Source organism: Pyxicephalus adspersus, chromosome 6 (genome assembly GCF_032062135.1).
Source record: "Pyxicephalus adspersus chromosome 6, UCB_Pads_2.0, whole genome shotgun sequence".
Lineage (NCBI taxonomy): Eukaryota > Metazoa > Chordata > Amphibia > Anura > Pyxicephalidae > Pyxicephalus > Pyxicephalus adspersus.
This window is the reverse complement of record NC_092863.1, coordinates 51,980,369-51,998,442: the sequence shown is the minus strand read 5'-3', so window position 1 is coordinate 51,998,442 and position 18,074 is coordinate 51,980,369. Positions and strand designations below refer to the sequence as shown.

Genomic DNA, 18,074 nt, shown 5'->3' with positions numbered 1-18,074 from the left:
CTGTGATCAGGGGAGTAGTAAGTGATGTCTAGGTAAGGCAGGAGAAACTGTAGACTAGGAAAATAGGTAAAGTAACTAAAGTATTTTTATGGTTCTCAGATAAGAAACTGCCTGTGTTCTATGTTTGGCAGTATTTCAAATTTGTATGGCTGTACAGAACCCCTAGAAACGCTTTCTTACAAGGATCTTGTACATATGCTAGCTATGTCTAGCTATTATTTGATATGATTTTTTTTTTATCAATCTCTACTTACATTACTGGCAACCCTCAAGTTTAAATGTGCTATAAAATCTTAGTCACTGCATTGTTATCCCTTTTAAGTGTTAACCAGCTATGTATCTTAGTACTAAAAATCAAAAATAGAAGAGTAAAAGTTACTGTGACACCAATCGGTGGGGTGTAGGATGTGTGCAAAGTTAAAAGGTAACATTAAAGGTAAAACCAATGGAACATGTCAGAAAGGTAGATATTATTATAAATGTCTTTAAAAGAGAAGCAAGTACTATACCTATTATACTGACAGCAGCTGTGCTTGTCAAATGTACTTCTCCACATTCTGTAGTCCATTTAAAATACTGCTGTATTCACTATTTATAAGATTCTATTAATGAAGGTGACATTCTTCTCTAATGTGTATTAATACACAGGCTAAAGTCAAATACAGTAAAATGCAATCATATATTCCTGTTAATACCTGGAGAGTTTATTACATGTCTGAACCAAATACCAGAAACTGAATTGAAAGAAAAATGCATTTACCATGAGATGAAATATCCAGGCTCTACAAGAAGCAGCATGGGTCTCCGACTCCCTGGTATCTTATACCAGAGTGTTAAAAAGAAATATGTAATACCTACAGCATTCAGCAATTATTCACACATCACCATATGCTTGAATTCTGACCTTGGCACCATTACGTGTATTGCATGAACACAGCTTTGGTACACAGAACTGTTGTTGGCTCGTAACTGGAATGATATTGGAATATATAACAGTGCTATATCTACAGGAGTTAATGATTTTTTACTAGGAAGTCTTGCTTCCTTTATATCAATGTTAGACCACATCCCTGAAATAATATCTTCCCCCTACCGATTAATAAAATTGAAAATGAATTTTCCTCCAGGGCTACACATCCTTTCACATCCATTTCTTCACAGTTTATTACATGTTCTCCCTATGTTTTACTTTATATTGTAGATACCTACCTGTGTTTGTAGCAGTACAATGGTTGCCTTTGCAATTTGTTAGTACTATTTGAATCAAAAAGTTTTGGCACCCAAAGTTAAGTATGCTAAATTTAATAACCTTTTTTGAAATTAAATGATTTTATTTTCACAATTAATAATCCTTACTTTACGTACAATGTCCTTTAATTTCACGTTTAATTGACTTCAACAGATTTTATAATTCTATTAAGCTAATCTCCCTGATGACTATTAATTTAACTGGGCTGTAGCTTTTTATCCACCAAAGGTAACAAAAGATAACTACAAGTCATAATTCTGTAGGCATGATCTAAAGCAGGCATGTCCAAAGTCCAAGTGTGGCCCGTGTTAAGATTTCCACCAGCCCTTAGCCTCTGTCATAAAATTAATATTATGCGGCCTGCCAGCTTTGTTGACCACCGTATAAAATACATTTCATTAGATTCTTTTCAGTTATCGGTCTGCTACTCGGCAGGCATAATCGGCAGGAGTCCCCATGTGAGCACAGGGAATCCCCTATGTCATTATAGTAGATGTGTGCTGTGTGGGACCTGCACGGACCATGACCACTCTGATTCCAAGAATGTGCTCTGTACGGAGCCCGCACTGACACTGGACTCCAGTGATTGTTATTAATAACATGATTGTTATTTAGACATGGTCTTTAATCAAAGTCCCTCTTCTATCTTCCAAGAGCTTCCTATGTCATTGGCTAGGGTTTTTCATGAACAAATTAGTATACCATTAGAAAGCCAGGACAACAAAGGCAGCAGTTGGCGATATAGGTGGTTCATTCTGGTAAGGTACAGAGACCCATTTAGATTTTCTAAAGCTTGTAGATTACTTACAGATAATGGATCTGCACTAAAGTGTAGTAATCCATTATTAGTACTATAGAGCCAGTTTTTTTGCAGTCCTATTCCAAAGTCAAAACATATGAGTTGGGGTATCATTTTCCTGAGTTGTATGCTGTTATACCCTCCCTTTCTTTTCAGTTCCAGGCTTAAAGCATATTAAGCACATTTAAGGTAACATTTCTTGAGACAAACATGGATGCTGCGTTGTTGACCTAGTTCTAAAAATAGTTGGCTGGCTATTTTTCTGACCCATTGCCCTAAATGCTTGATTTACGCTAGGCCTGATTTATGAAAGTTCTGGAGAGGATACACTTTTATCAGTGAACCTAGGTGAATGAGCAAACCTGGAATAGATTTCCTAAACATTCTTTGCTATTTGTTAGCAAATGTTTTCAGTCCTGGACCAGATCCAATCCAGGTTTTCTGTATCACCCAGCTTCAATGATAAAAGTGTATCCTCGCCAGCCTTGGAGAGCTTTAATAAATCAGGCCCACTGAATCAATGGCCTGGAACAAGAATATGGTTCAGGAAAGTCAGATATGGTGACTCTTACTTATACTCAAAAATATTCAAACCTAGAGTAGTATCGTGTATTCAAATGTAGTGCTCCTATATGTAGACATGACCATTATTGACTACATGTAATGTGTAGAAGAAAACAAAGCATTGCAAACACTAACTTTTTTATAGTTCTGTATATATCATGTGATAATGTCATTTTGTAATTGAACTTGTTATTTGATGCTTAGGTTATACACACAAAATGTAGAACCTAACTTGTAAGGACTGTTTTTAATAAGAAGAGAAACGCAGGGTTTGTTTTCCTGTCAAAACTTATTGCCAAGAATGAAAATTATCAGCAGGGAAGAGTCTGTTTGCCCCTAGAACACGTTTCTTATTCTGGGTAGCTGATTAATGGCTTTTAATGTGCAGCATTGCTACACAGCAATACATATTGTTGCAATAAAATCCAAGCACTGCAGTACCTTATTTATTATTGAAATGGTTTATTTTATCACTTTAGATGTGAGTAATAGTCATTGATATTGTGCTTTCTCCTGGGAAATGTATGAATACTGAGAGAGATAAATAGGCGGACATACTGATATGGACATAAAGAGAGACAGATAGAGAAACTGATAGATGGATGAATGATAGATACATAATAGTTAGAAAGATCACATGATCATAATTTACCATAAAAACAATGACACAAACAAATATTATAAATTGATCAACTGCGCTGTCCTTCGTGCTGGAATTATGTATCACACTAATCCTGATGAATACATTTTTCACTTTAGTGCTTAATCCACAAAACTCATGCAAGATGGAAATACTTCTTGTGATGTATCATATTATTGAATAAAAAACTGTTTTATACTTGCTAGATATCTGGAATTATGAATGCAAATGTTTTACAAATGATTGGCCAGCAGAAGGTCTCATATTGCTTGTCGGTAATTGTACAATTATTGTGAAGGTTGTTACAGTTGTGTTTTTTGTGCTGTAGGAACATATAAAAGGTATATTTTAGGCTGTATTACCACTGAAATCTGCTTTACAGCTGAAATCTGCTTTATGTGGGCAAGGTTGGGTTGGTTTTAAGAGAGAAAAGGTATAATTTAACATAAGCATGTTTTTTTCTAATTTAATTTATTTACCATCCACTTATCTGCTGCCACTTCTCCAAAACCTGTAGGTCTACCATTTCATTCCTAAAATGTAAAACAAATCTCTACTGCCTGATTTAAATACAATTCAAAAGAAATAGTTTACAAAAAACGGTAAATGCTTCACCTAACCTAACACTTTAATACAAATCTTGAGCAAAAGTTTTATAGAATTGTAAAATCCTCCTTAATGAATGCAGTTTGCATGGCATATGTACTTTTATTTCTTTAGTAAATCAACCTAGTAGTCAAGATGTAAATAAAACAAATGAGGATATGCCCATGCATCTAAGTGTAATAATATATAATATATTAATGATAATCATTTTAACATAATTCGCATATGCAAAAAAAATCATAATTTCAATGTACTTAGTATTAAAGAACAAATAAAAGATTGCAGGATATGAACAAATAGAATGGTTTCCTTTTATTGTCATTTTCCATATTAGTAAATGTCTACCCACATGTTAATTCTATTCCAGCCTACATGCTTGAAAATAGCATGCAAAAAAACAAAGTTTCATTTTTCAAGGGAAACCCCATTTACTTTCAGCTCACTCCATTTTCATTTAGCAGTTAATTTATGTAGATATTTATTTCTAGAATAGGCCAAGTTAATGACACCATGTATCATCTTCTATGGATGTCATAATGTCATATAAATATCATTATCTAAGCAAATCAACTCCTTGTGCAGCAAATAACCACTTATTTCATTCTCTACAGACAGAACAGTTCAGCCTGGCTTTGTGGCTGTGCTGATTGACTGCATCAACGTTTGTGCTCATATAACTGGCAGGGGATACAGAATAAACAACATGAAGGAATACTGAAGGAATACTGTGCCAGTAATAATATGTATACCAGAACAAAACAATACCTAATGGAGTAATACTATCAAAATAAATTGATTAGCCACAATACAATTGTAGCATGTTTTCCACTTCCTATTTTAAGTAAATTGGCCACTCATCTCTAAAGCCTCTATTAACAACTACTAAAACCCTGATGTGGACTAATACCTGGACTAAATGTGTGTATTTTTAATATGATATATAAACTATGTACACACATATGGCAGCACAAATATATGCAATAGTTATCACCATTTCAATGATGTTAGCCAGACACCAAATTAGATTCCATCTTATACTGTTTTATGAATTATATAAAATCTATTTAATTATAATGTATGTTGCAAGATTTAGAATAATATAACAAAAACTTGACGTACAATCGACTCTGTCTCTATTGTGTAAATGCCCAAGTATGAAGGATGCAATAGCATTTCTTATTAATAGAAACGGTACTGGTATTTCAGTTTTCAATTTCACTTTTAATGATATACTAAACTTTGCAGATCATAAACATGCAGATAGTCCATAAAGCCTCTCCAGCACTTCCACATCCCAAAGTGCTGTTCAAGCTATTTTGAAGAAGCCCAAAAACCGACAATGTTGAAGACCATAGACATAGTGGTCAACTAAAGAAAGTTAGTGTGACAGTTCAAAAAAAACACCAAGCTTACTTTTATTTTAGAAATGGAAGCTGTCCAGCAGAGCCATCAGCTTGGAACAGGTAGAAACCCATAAGACCTGGAAAGTCTGGCCAGAAGAGGTCCTAATGGAAAAAAATTGGCCAAAAAGCCATACCTCTAATGTGGAAGCATGCTTCAATTAATTTGCTATTTGTTAGCACATGTTTTGACAGGGATCAGATCAGATCTATTCCAGGTTTGCTGGATAACCCAGCTTCATCAATGAAAGTGTATCCTCTCCAGCCTTGGAGAGCTTTAATAAAAATTAGGCCCAGTAAAAGAGAACATTTTCTGCCTGTGTATTTTTCAGGCATTCAGTAAATTTTTGTGTATATATTCATTCTCCATCATAAATACATTTTTTTATGTTAAAATAATTGTAAATCCAATCTGGGTTTTCCCATTGTTCGGACCATTAGATCATATTTAATAATTCTAGCTTGTTATATTAGACTCCTTTTGCAGATTAAATATCTTGAGGAGTGCGGAAAGTTCAACAGTATTCATTCTACAATGACTCAAACACAATTTACCTACATTGAACAGAATGTTTTAAATCCTGGATCGGATCCATTTCAGATTTGCTGCATCACCCAGCTTTATTGATGAAAGTGTATCTTTTACACCGTTGGACAGCATGACAACCATGCACTCAAAAAGTACAAACAAGGAGTCATCGGTGGTATGCTTTATGTGTATGTACATAACAATTGTCAAAATGCAAAATTCGTTTTACCTAAATAACAGGGGAGAGAACATTTTGTACATTTTCTTATTGTACTTATTTTCCATGTCCATGCTAATTTTGTGTTGCCCTCTCCCAGCACTTCTGTTTGTTTTTGTAAGATAGGAATCAGTACTGGATGACTTCTTTTTATACAGAAATATTTCCTGTTTTATGTGATGTACCATGCAGAAAATGGGATCTAGATTTTGGCATAAAGTTTTCTTTACTTGCTCCTACAAAAAAACAAGTGATTCATATGTCATAGTACAAGTCTAGCATTTATTCAGGGAGCCCTACTGAGATCCAAAGCTTTGGGAGTAGCTAGGTTTAGTGGCCTTCTATGACATGCACTGCACCTGCTCTACAAGTGCACATAATGTCCCAAACGCAGGCACCTGCTGCTTGTATTCAAACCCAATTGTAACTAACAATTCAATCCTAAGCATTTGGCACCAGGGATTCAGTGTTGTTGGATGCACATAGTTTATTTAATTTTCCAACTTGAAATCTATTTTCCACTGCAGGACTTCATGAAAAAAATAGGTAGTCCACCCGGACCCTCTGCTCTTTTTTCTTATTGATCAGCTAAACATTTGGCGAGAACTCTGAATGAAGTGAAATTCCCCTGCGTAGAAAGACAGATCTGATTAAATTGTACTCATTGTAGTCACATCAGTAGTGAAATTGATGCACACTAAATAGCTCTGCTGTGATATGTGAATATAAAGCAATGATCTGTGAAGGACAAGAGGAGTCTGCTTGGGTCTGGAAAGGTTGTTACCCTATTGATCTGAAGCAGCAATTGATTTAGGTTCATTGGATAATTACCTGTGCTTGAGCGTCTCTCATTCCTGATTAGCTTTATTAGAGCACTTAACATTTTTGCTGAGTGATACCAAGTTAGAGGCCCAGCTGTATGTGAAATTTCAGTTGCTTGTTAATAAGAGATTTAACCCTTAGTTGACAAGTGTCACAGATAGGAACTTCTTAAGATGTTAAATTCACAAAGTACCCAAGTGTAAGGGTCATTGTTTTACCAATGTGACTGCCTCATTCTAATCTCATTGGAAAGTTTTTTTAATAATTGTTTTTTATTATGCTCATTGAGCTAAATCTGAACTCTGGGATAAGTATATAAAAGATGCATGTGTATTTTTTTTTATATAAAACTGGGTTTGCTTCTAATCTATGCAGTAATCCAACATGAAACTTTGTACTGTATTAAAAATCCATTCTTGCTGCTCCCTATTTTCAGGAAGGCTGACTGGTCTTTTACCCAGACCCTTGCAGGCATCCCATAGTGGGTGGGCTTTCTGACTCTTTCCCACAGCTTTGTTCTCTGCACAAGCTTAACACAGCACAGTGATCATGTCACTACTACTTTTCCAACTAAAAACTTGGTTTGAGAAGCCATTTGGTGCACAGTAAGTGATTTTATATCCTTAGCTATTTCATAACAAATTTCAATAAAAGTTTTTGGATCTGGAGATTTGCTTTAATTCACTTTCTGCCAAGTGATTAGAATTCTACCAAACTCCAGACTAAATCAGTTTTAAATCATTGTTCTTTGAGTTTTATCAAGAGAATCTTTAGAATACTTTCTATTTATGCAGCAGCCTGCTGCCCAGTCCAGTATGCTGATGGTGCTGTATTGGTATCCTGTATCGTTTACACATGGCAATGAAATCTCTGGAGTAGGTTTCTGTGCAGCTAGCATGTTTCTGGATGTTTTTACAGCTATGATACATAAATGTCACTACCACAATCATCTAATATATATGTATTAGCTTAAGATGGGAGAACTAGAGTGGGAAAATTTGCTGCCAAAAAGGTATGCAGGTATAGAGTTGCCACCCAAATGTTTAAGAAGTTAGAAGTTTGGATTTCCTTGGTCTGTTCTTTAATTTTTTTGGACCATTCTTATATATATATATATATATATATATATATATATATATATATTCAAAGATATTCTTCATTTTTTTGGTAAAGCAGAATTTAGTAAAAGGAAAGGACAACTGTTTAGATAGCTAGGACTGGAACTGGTCCTATAGTGTACTGTAATTGTCTGCCTACAATAGTTTGTCTGTAGTGTATTGTCCGTAACAGTAAGTGGTTATGTTGAAAGGTGAAAGGTTACACTGAAAGGTGTAACAGACTTCCAGAAACATGATGAACATCAAGTAACTAGACTTTTCTCACTGACCACCATGCTTCCCTGAGGACCTGAAAGTTATTTCAAGCCCCCCCCCCCCCATATTAAAAGGTTGGGAAAACACTGCTCTAGAGGGATGTTGTATTGTATATTAAATACAATAGAACAAATGGATGAACACATGCTGGGATAACTTATTGAAGGAGCAAACCCATCTACCGCCCCAATCCTAACTACAAGCTTTCAGCCAGGTTGGACCTTCTGATTTGGCAGTGAAGTGCCAAATCTGTTACAGCCAAGAAACAATGTGAATCCATGCTAAAGCATTGCATGTGCATGAACATGATTCTCCATGCATGTATTGTGAAGGCAAAAGGTACTCTTTAAATAGGGTGACCAGCAGAAACAAAATGCATGGTTTAAACTATTTTATACAAAGCAGACATCACCCTCCAGCAGTGGTAACTGGTACTTAAATCATGTTTGTTCAAGAAGTAAAAATGTGATAATTTCCCCACCATCTAAAAAAAACCTACATATTTGAAAGTTTATGTATATACTAAGAATCTTAATACAAATTCAAATAGTAAAAATAGGGAACACTGACATAGTAATGCCATAATTCCTCTTCAGCCCATAAGCATGATTCAAGACCATTAGCTGCTGTGCTGTGAAATTGTGTGGGGTGCACATCACTTTTCAGAACATCCATTGTAAAAACTATGCATGCACACTGTGATTTACTGATGGCCTTTAGCTGCCTCTGATAGGAGATTTAATTCACTTCCTGTATCGGGGGCACCCAGGTTAAATGGTTGTCATCCATGTGTACTTTACATCATCATAATGGGAGTCTTCCCCTGTGTAAATGATTGTGTACATAGATTGTGTTTGGCATGGAATATAACTTATGGTGTAAACTCATCATCAAGTTCACCATTTTCATTTCCTTTAATTAGGTGACTAGACATGATGGTTAGATATCATAGAAAATGACTGGCAGCGTCAAGAATATGTTGACTAGAGAAAAAAATGACAAAAAAATAGATTTTCAGATAGTTAAGAAACAGATGGAGCGTAATTTGAATATACCTGTAGGAATTTGACTCCTTGGCAGATAATTGTAAGCAGTGGGAAGTAATACCTTTCATATAATGTATTCTCAGACTCAGAAAGCACACAGGTCATTGGAAGTGTCTGCGAATGTTTAAGATTTTTATTATTCTTCCTTGTAAATTTCTTACTTGAGACGCACATTTTTTCAGTTACAGCTGGCTAACTAATTTGTAATCATTCAAATCATTGAAGAAATATTAATGCTCAGTAAACTTTTAGTTTATTAATACAATGCTTGATACTACTATGCAGTTATAGGGTTTATTCATCTGCATCAAGTACCTAGAAGCTATTAATATTATGAATAGGGTGTTTTAATGCTGAACAAATGCATTTCCCACAAATGGAACCCATTCTCTAAAATAAACAATAAAGGTCTCATCCCACTAGTATGATGTATTTTGCTTATTGGTTTGCCTTCATGATCGGGGTGATGATTGTTTTTGTTATCTACATTTGTATGTAAATAGTTTTGTTTTTTTTGTAATAATTTAATATCTTAAACTTTTCTTTTAGTGATCAGGGGGTGGGGGTTATTGGTTGAGTGCATATTGGTTGGTCGTTGTCCTCATTTTTTATAACTAAGAAGAAACTTTCAATAAATTTGGAGACATAATTTGGTGGATTCAGCTAAGACCGGTCAGTAATAGGTACGGCTCAGAAAATCTCGTTGGAGCCCTACCATATCTGTCATTGACAGGTATAGTAATGTCTGATCTGAATTCTAATTGCTCCAATTATATGTTCCAAGGTTGGAAAAGCCTCAATCCAAGCGAGAACTGACTCCATCTGGAACTATCCGACCACCACTATTCCTGAGAGAGTGAAGCTGAAGAATTTATAGCCCTTGGGCATGTCCAGGATCCAGGATGTTGTTTGGAATAGAATTAAAGAGGCATATGCCTGCATGTGAGCTGGTAGAGCATGCATAGTAAATGAGAATCTGCTACGATTCATTATCCTATCTGTTCAGTGTAACAAAAGTGAGCAAATTACATTACTGGCTAAGCAAAGTGACAACTCCTTTGCTAGGTGAAATGGTAACATATTTATTTCTACTGTGTATTTACCTGTATGGCTCATGTTCCACTTGCAATAAACAAATATATAATATAAAAGTATTACTATATTCTGTGCTACTTTAATTATAATAACAAAATTGGTTTCTGTGGATTAACCTGTTTTGTTTAAACTTGACAGACGCAGATACATTAGAAATTTGTGAATTTCATTCAGTTCCTTTCTTTTTTTTCCTTTTTTTTTTTTTGATTACACAGAGGCATTTAACTACTTCCAGTTTTTATTATACAAAGTAATGTACACATGAGAGGTATTAACACTGTGCTGACTAATCTACTGAGTATAAGAAAGATGACATAACTTTTGCCTGTGAAACTAGTTTTTGGCAAAACTTGTAGAGGATGCACTGTACTGTCAATCCCATCTATCATAATAAGTATGACATCTATTACACTTCCAAAGTAGTAATGAAACATCTGCTTGAAGTGCAAACCATTTCCTTACATATATTCATCAGCCAAGCATAAGTCCCTGGATAAAGCTGACTATAATCATAGCATGCTAATGCAACTCTTCCAAAATGAAGAGGCTTTAATTCTAAAGGGAAACACAAGTACTTAGTACTCATCAGCCTTTCCTTGCCAGTTAAATTAAGGCTAATTTTCTAGTAAATGAAAAAAAACATTAACACCAACTTAAAGGTTTAAAACATGTTCTACTTCTTTTCCCAATTAAAGGAAAACACCAAGCATTTTAATACTTACCCCACTGCAAATCTTTGCTGATCATTGGTCTCTTAAACAGCTAAGCTGGTTGAGGAGACGTCTTCTGTATCCATTAGCCAGCATGGCTCTGCAACAGACCAAAGATTGGTAGCTGGTAAATGTTTTTTTTTTTTTTTTTTGACTCCTTGAAATATATAGGGCTATAGAGGGAGTTTACTGGTTTGCTCTAATGAATTGATTTGATTTCAAAGCTAAACTCCAGCTTTATGTTTAGTTCTGCACAATCATACAGATTCCTCTTCTTTAATGAAATTGCTTGCTTTGATATTAGTGCACATGAGAAATATGCACAAGTTAGTTCAATAACCAAACCTCTAGAAACAATTAAAGTACAAAATAGACTTGTGGTCAGAGTAGGCAAATTGTGTTTTTGTGGTTGTACATCGATTAATCCTATTTCAAAAATAAAGAAAAAAAGGTATAATGAACACATTTATTGAACTTATAGTTCTAAATTCAATCTTGACAATTTCCTGTGCTTTTAAGCACATCAGTCCAGATCAAATATGTCCATACAGACAAATAAACAAAGGATATGATCAGTGTGGTTGAATTCTTTATGTAAATCCTAGTTTTCCAACCCGTTTTGCTCATGGCTTTCTCAGGGGATATAGAAAATGTAGAAATTCAAGTGTAATATACCTAATCAATTTGGATGTTCTTTCATAGAGATTTGACATTGATGTTCTTGGAGGAGGAGGTCAGATCAAATAAAGTATTGGATGTTTGGGGTGATTATGTTTTAAAGAAGCAAAGGTGCCTGGGTGACACCAACACCATGCAGCATTGCGTGAAGTCAGGGGGTCTCTGCTTGAGTCTTGGAAGGAGGCGCACTTCAAAAGCTCCCTATACACACCTAGCATTGGAGAACCAACATTTTTTTCAGACCTGACCCATGTGTTTTATTAGTGCAAACACTCAACTTTGCAAAACCAGAAGCAAGCCAAAGGGACCATCTGGCCGGAACAACATCCACCATCATTTAGCCCTTTTCTTCTAATGATTACTGGTTCTGCCCTGCCCCTTTCATTTTTTGGAGTTGAGTCCTTTTTTATCATGTAAGCTTAGTACCCAATGAAGGCGTTACCTAGAGAAGTCTGCATTAGACATGTGGAACTTTGTAGGGCATCCACTTACCCCTATCTGTTTGGATTGCTGCAGAAGCATAGAAACACTTGTTATTGTCTCTGGATATGTGTAATAGAGAAAATGCAAAATAGTATTTTTAAGCTTTACGTTATACACGCTATGAAATGCACTGAAACAGAAGAAACATTTTTATATTTGCATGTATCATTAATTCATTAATATATTTAGTATGCTATTGGTGCTGGACATGAGGCCAAATATCTTTAGTGAGGTTACAAACACTAGTGAAACCAAGAGAAGATAATTATTTATTGCTGTCTGTGTATCTGTAAGAGAATTTTCCTTATGGGAGAAAGTTGTTATTTTGTGGTATGAACAAAGTGAAGTCCATCTAGACTGTCTGGCTGCTGCTTTGAAGAACCCAGTGACCTGTGATAACCTAATTCACAAAGAAATTACCATCACCCGAGTACTGTTCAACATTGGCATGTTTTCTGTCTTGCTAAAGGTTTAGGGTAGTGACTACTATATTAACATAAATTAATCATTGATTCATGGGGTAGGGTGAGAAAAATCATCATTTGTGAATAGTGCAGAATGGTGAGGCCTTTGGCATGTTTTCTTATTCATTCTATTGTTTTAAATCTAAGGTTCTTTAGAAATGTGACATCAGAATTCAAACTACCTGCTCTATAATTTGTATACTTTTTTGTCTGTTCTTGTGCATTGACTTCTTCCTAATCCATACCATAATGTGCTTTAAAGTGCATTGGGTTAATGCAATGGAGCAGGTTGGGAATGGACCCTAAATGTTCTAAACAATCTGTAAATGTTCATTAAAACACAACAAATTTAGATTGATTAGTAAGTAACTGCTTTATATACTGAAAAAGCTGTTACTTCTCTATTAGGCACTAAAAAAGGAAGTACAATAATGCTTTGGAATGTTCTGTCATTTGAAAAAGTAAGTGCACCTTGGTAAATTGAGCCTACAGATAAAGGTAATAGCCATTAACATATAATGTCCATAATTAAAATGCACTCCTTATAGCAAACAGACCTAGTAATAGAGGAAATGAGCTTGAAGTGACAACCATGGTTGGTGACGTGTAAAACTCCAAAACACAGGATACTTGCTGTATTGTTAAAACATTGTCAACTTGAACATATGACACATAAAATTTTTATGGTGTACTCCAAAGATTTGGCCCTGGATAAAATGGATAAAAATACACACGTTGAAGGTCTGATGTGTGCTTTGCTGTTTAACTGTGTTGAATCATCCTTACAAGATAAAAAGTACTCTTCTTTGCTTAATCAGAAAAGGCTCCCAGACAGAAGGTTGTGGATGTCTAAGAGTCTGGCAGGGGATTTTAAAAGATTGCCAATTTATTTGAACTCTCATTTCATTTTAGGAAAATATTCTAGTAATGGAATAATTTTGACCGCTAATCTTCACAGGACTCATAGATCCAGAAAATGCATCCCAAATTCATGGAAATGCAACGTGCCAGAAAAAATTACCTTTTGCTGTGCAAGAACAAGACTATAGTTTACAATTTTCTATATAGACAGCAGACTGGGCCTTCTGGAAAAATATATCATGAATGTATGAATCAAAGTAAGAGTTGTTTGGTCATATGACAGTAGATACATTTGGTGTAAACCTAAAACAATATTTCTGTCAACCTGATACCAACTGTCAAGCATAATGGTGAAAATTATATGGTCTGATATTGCTTTGGTGTATATAGACAACATAAAGAAAAAAAATATAAATTCCTACTTGTAATAAGAATGTGAACAAAAAAATGGATTTGAACCAGAAATTTATAATACAAGGTGATAAAGATCCAAAGCACTCTAGTATTTAATTTAGTAGGTTGGAGAGTTTTGATCTGAGTCTATTCAGGCTCAATTCTGAGTAATTCGGACCTCAGAACAGAACTTGAGCACTCCGAGATATATATATATATATATATATATATATATATATATATATTAGGATTCACATCAAATGAAAGAATGGCAATATGGCAACTACAGGCATGAGCATCTCTTTAGGGCTCCTGCCCATATTTATTGTACAAAAAACAGCACACAAACAAAACAAAATTCCCAGTAAAACCAGCCCCAAGACAAAAATTGTAAACAACCAGCAGGGAAAGCTAAAGCCTAGAGCTTCGCTGCAACAAATTCCAAGCAAGACAGGTGACTCCTTTGTAAATATATATATTTATACTATATACACTAACAACAACAGTCACAATACTTATCTGCACTGGGTAAGGATATGTTTTTAACTTAACTTACTATTTGGTGGAGTTCACTGCCCTTGATTTTCCCTTATGCTGATCAGTAGAGCAACCAAGGTGTGGATTATGTTTTCTTTTATGACACTTCATCATGGAATGATGCTGCCAGCTCCAAAGGCCACAGGGGTGACTTTACTGTATCAGAAAGTACAGATAGCAAGGCTTTTAATATTGTCCCCCTGCAGGGGTGCCTAAAACGTCGATTGCAATCTACTGGTCAATCACAAAGGCAATGCGAGTCAATTGCAGAGCCCTGCCTTACCCCTCCCTGCTGTTTACCAGCAGCCCTGCTGCTTGTCTATAGGGATGTTGGGGATGTCTTTCAGTTCCTGAGAAGGCTGTGACAGAAGGGAGTGGGGAGCAAGGCAGAGACGCAGAGACGCTGAGGTGAGCAGTACTGGGCAGACAAGTCAGTTCAGGCTAGGTGTCAGGGTTCAATTACTGAGATACCTTTGTACAAATTAGCAGTCTCTTTCTTGTGCAGCACGTAATTCTCCTATGACAAGTGAGTTGTAGCTTTCCTGTCACTATAGTCTTGTACTGCATTGTCTGTGCAAAGTTCTGCCATTCAATTTCTCATTAGCTTCAAACACTTCTATGTCATACTCAGTATATATATAAAAAATATATGTTTAGCATTTTTATTGTTGGTAGATCATTTTGACTTAGTATTTTAAAAGTAGCTCGCAAGCCAAAAAAGTGTGGGCACCCCTATCCTATAGAATATGTGTGGGAATAGAGAAAGGGAATTTAGAGTAAATGATATTTCTGAATCATTTGCTGAGCCTGTCAACCTGCACTGGTCATTATTTGAGAATCCAATCTACTTTATAGATTTTTATTTTTTTCATATTATGGAGAACGACATAGAAGAGTATGGAACACAACATAACCTTACATTTGGATGATGGTACCAGATTTGTAAATGATGATATGGAAGACTCCTTGTTGGATAAAAAGGAATCTGTGGTTTGCTCAGCACATTAGACTTTGTCTAAATCTAAAATATAACTTTTTGGTGGAGTGGTCTTATATTAATACCCATATACATTTTAATGCCTTCAGACAGACAGACAGGAAGGATTGTGTACCAATATACGGCCTGCTATATTGTTTCTGCTTTCAGTTTAATAGCCTGTGGATGTAGTGCTAGCTTTATCACACACTAACTTGTGACAAATAGTCAAATAACTTGGACAACAGCAGTAGCCTCCATTCTCTTAAAATGTGTGCACAGTTAAAGTGTTTAGAATTTCTTGGCAATAGAAAGCTCAGAGGAGTTGGGGACCGAAGATCACATTTTAAGCTACATTTATGCAGCCAGGAACTGTTTACTGCTGCAAATGTGATTTTGAAATTATCATCATCATTTCTTACTAGCAAGAGCTCAGTGTTTATTTTCTGGTAATGAACACTTCACGCTAGAAGGAGCAGAGTTCAGCTTCCATCAAGAACTTAAAGTTTGTTTACTACTTTTATTAGAAAAGGTGCTTGTGGTAGTTTATATTGTAGGCAATTGATTAAAATCCATGATTTTTATTTGGAAGTTTATTACGTGCTTCTAAAGACATTGTTCTGACGCCACCAACACTGCATTTGCTTTATAGAAAGTAATATTTAATCTGGAAGTCATTGGCCGCATAAAGCACCCTTGATATTGAGCTTTTAAAGGAAGTGGCAAAGAAATCCACCTTTATTTTCAGTGTATTAAATGGTATTGATTAGTTTATTGTATTTATTATTTTAAAAGTGCATCACTTTTTCAGTTAACAATTATTAAAGCTGAGTGCTAGATGAAAACAATAAATTCTTTGCTGAGCACCTGGGTTTTCAGTATTGTAGTTGCATAAAGTCAATCCACTGCCACTGGAATAGAAGATGAAGATGACCTATGGTTTCAGGCAATAAATGGGACAACTAGAAAATGGGGGCAGGATGCTGGAGATGGGCTTATTAACCACCTGAGCGTTACACTGAGGTCTAGATTTCTGTTTCAAAAGCGTTACAGGTTTTCATGAAATTTTTTTTTTAAATTGTAGACCTGTAACTTACAGAAATATGTCCGAACAATGGTTCTAGTAGATATCATGAATATAAAAAATGTTTGAAACACACAATGATGTAAAAAAAAAAAAATTATTTTTAATAAAATTAAAGACACAAAAAATCAGCTTAAACAAGAATACATAAATAAATGAAAAATACTGAAAATGCGATAATTCCGTATACTGTATAGTAATATATTTTTCTAAAACACCTCCCTAGTGTCCGTCACATACCTATAGACAAAACCACATAAATATATTTTCTATTATTTTGTATTGGATTGGATACGGGAGTTTGTATTCAATCCAATACAAAATGAGCGTTTGAATTTACCAGTTATGTACTGTTGTATTAATTTTATATTATTTTGTATTGGATTGGATACACAAGTTTGTATCCAATCCAATACAAAATATGAATTTGAATTTACCAATTACATACTTTGTATTTATTTTGTATTATTTTTTATTGGATTGGATACAGGAGTTTGTATTCAATCCAATACAAAATGTGTTTGAATGAGTTTGAATTTGAATTTCCCGCACACGCGCCTACGTTTTTTTCTCCACCGGCCGGCTTCTTGTCTTAGAAGGCACCCGACGCTGGAAGGGGAACGACGCTGGATGATCAGCGGGACCAGGTAAGAAGCCGGCCGGCATCTTCTTCTCCGGAACAGAAGATGCCGGCCGGCTTCTTACCTGGTCCCGCTGGTTCTCTGAGAAGGCACGCGACGCTGGAGAGGGAGATCCACGCTGGAGGACGACGCTGGAACACGAACACGACGCTGGATGAGCACAGCGGGACCAGGTAAGTGATGATTTTAATGTAGGGAGAAAAGTTCGGGGTTATCGAAAATAGTAACTTTTTTTACCAACCGTACCAAGGTCGGGCTTATCGGTCAGGTGGTTAATTCCCCTATTTATTATGTACAAGAATAAAAGGCAAAAATAAAAATACTAATTATTGCACAAGAATTTTTTGTAGTCCTGTACCTAGCGCGCGTCAGGGAAGTTCTGTTTTTTTTTTCATATCCTTCACCTGAAGGTTGTAAAAAGCCTTGTGTTTACACCTAAAACTAAAATGTACACAGTGAACTGAAAAAGCTTTAGGCGAGCCTCAATCTTTACTGAATAGCTCAGTCCTTTTCTTCAATCAGTTTCAGGCAGTTGGGAATGGAGCTACTAATTTCATCTTAATCTAACCCATTGTTGGTGTGACCATGCCAATAATGAACTCCTGCTTTGGTATCAGTAACATGATAAAAATGAAATAGGTATAGAAAATAATCCTAGTAATTTGAGTAAATGCTTGGAAATACAGCTCAATGTTTTTCTAAATGCACACTAAATGGCTGCTTCAATGTTTTAATAATACCATTGAAGGATGTTGATTTATGGAAATATCTGATTGATTTCTTCTCATTCTGAGATCATATTGGACATTTTATAAGTTTTTTTTACCTTCCTCTGTGTTCACTCATTAGGATTTCGAGATTGCAAGGCTTTTGTCCTGTATAAGGGTTGATTTTAGTGAAAAGTGTT

General features: G+C 35.4%; 1 long non-coding RNA gene across 1 annotated transcript; it reads left to right on the top strand.

Moving 5' to 3' along the window:
* The first annotated feature begins 7,311 nt into the window (after positions 1-7,311).
* Positions 7,312-10,399, top strand: LOC140332544 (uncharacterized). Its single transcript, XR_011921162.1, has 2 exons — positions 7,312-7,431; positions 10,030-10,399. It is a non-coding gene; the product is annotated as an uncharacterized lncRNA (long non-coding RNA).
* The last annotated feature ends 7,675 nt before the right edge of the window (positions 10,400-18,074 follow it).